This window comes from Octopus bimaculoides, chromosome 27 (assembly GCF_001194135.2).
Source record: "Octopus bimaculoides isolate UCB-OBI-ISO-001 chromosome 27, ASM119413v2, whole genome shotgun sequence".
Classification (NCBI taxonomy): domain Eukaryota; kingdom Metazoa; phylum Mollusca; class Cephalopoda; order Octopoda; family Octopodidae; genus Octopus; species Octopus bimaculoides.
Window position 1 is genome coordinate 10,622,842 of NC_069007.1, and position 1,032 is coordinate 10,623,873.

Genomic DNA, 1,032 nt, shown 5'->3' on the forward strand with positions numbered 1-1,032 from the left:
ATATATATATATATAAAATCTTTTTTCACTTTACTTGGTTCAGTCATTGGACTTTGGCCATGCTGGGGCATCACCTTGAAGGTTTCCCCATTCAAATGAATCAGCTCCAGTATTTTATTTAAGCCTGGTTCGCTTTGTCAAACCGCTAAGTTACGAACTTAGCAAACCAACTAAGCAAACTAACTCTGGTTGTCAAGGGGTGGTGATGGACAACTATACGTACATACACGCACACACATACACGCACACACATACACGCACACACATACACGCACACACATACACGCACACACATACACGACAAATTTCCTTTCAATTTCCTTCTACGAAACCCAGTCGCAAGGTTTTGGTCGGCCCAGAGCACTAATAGAAGACACTTGCCGAAGGTGCCACACAACAGGAACTGAACCCAGAACCATAAGGTTGGGAAGCAACTTTTTACTATAAAATCAAGTTGTCTGACCCTATAAACTCTGGATATACGACATCTGTTGAGTACTGTAATGAACTGTGATTGCCTTAGCTTTGTATTTCAGAATATCCGGACTATTTGTTTTATATATTAGCAAGATCAAAGATTAAGGAAGCTTTACTGTATCACTGAATGAAGGGAAGTTTCAGGGTGGGGTTTGGCATCAAAATTTTGAGGTTTAAATACCAGCAATATACTGTGTTTATGGGGAGAAAAATATTGAAAAACATCAAAACGTCAGTGACAAATAAACGAGGGCAGTATAAGGTGATCGTGAGATGTGCTAAAAATAGCAGCTAAATACACATAAAAAAACATAATTGTTATTATTATTATTATTATTTTTTTTTTTTGCTTTTTGTTTCGGTTTTGCATAGTCGTATGATTTCCTGTGTGTAGAACACAAATTGGCGAAAATTTTTCTAAAAATTCCAGAAAATAAAATATGTTATGAGGGGTTTTATGTTGTGCGTAAAGTAGAATTCCTCCAACATGATTATGCATACACCACAATCGTGAAAACTATCAAATCCTCAGGAATAAAATGTTTTGAATTTTCC

At 36.4% G+C, this 1,032-nt stretch overlaps 1 protein-coding gene across 1 annotated transcript in view; it reads left to right on the forward strand.

Moving 5' to 3' along the window:
* Nucleotides 1-1,032, forward strand: part of LOC106880052 (glutamate--cysteine ligase catalytic subunit) — a 31,341-nt gene that overhangs the window by 13,258 nt on the left and 17,051 nt on the right. The gene's annotated exons all lie outside the window — the stretch shown is intronic.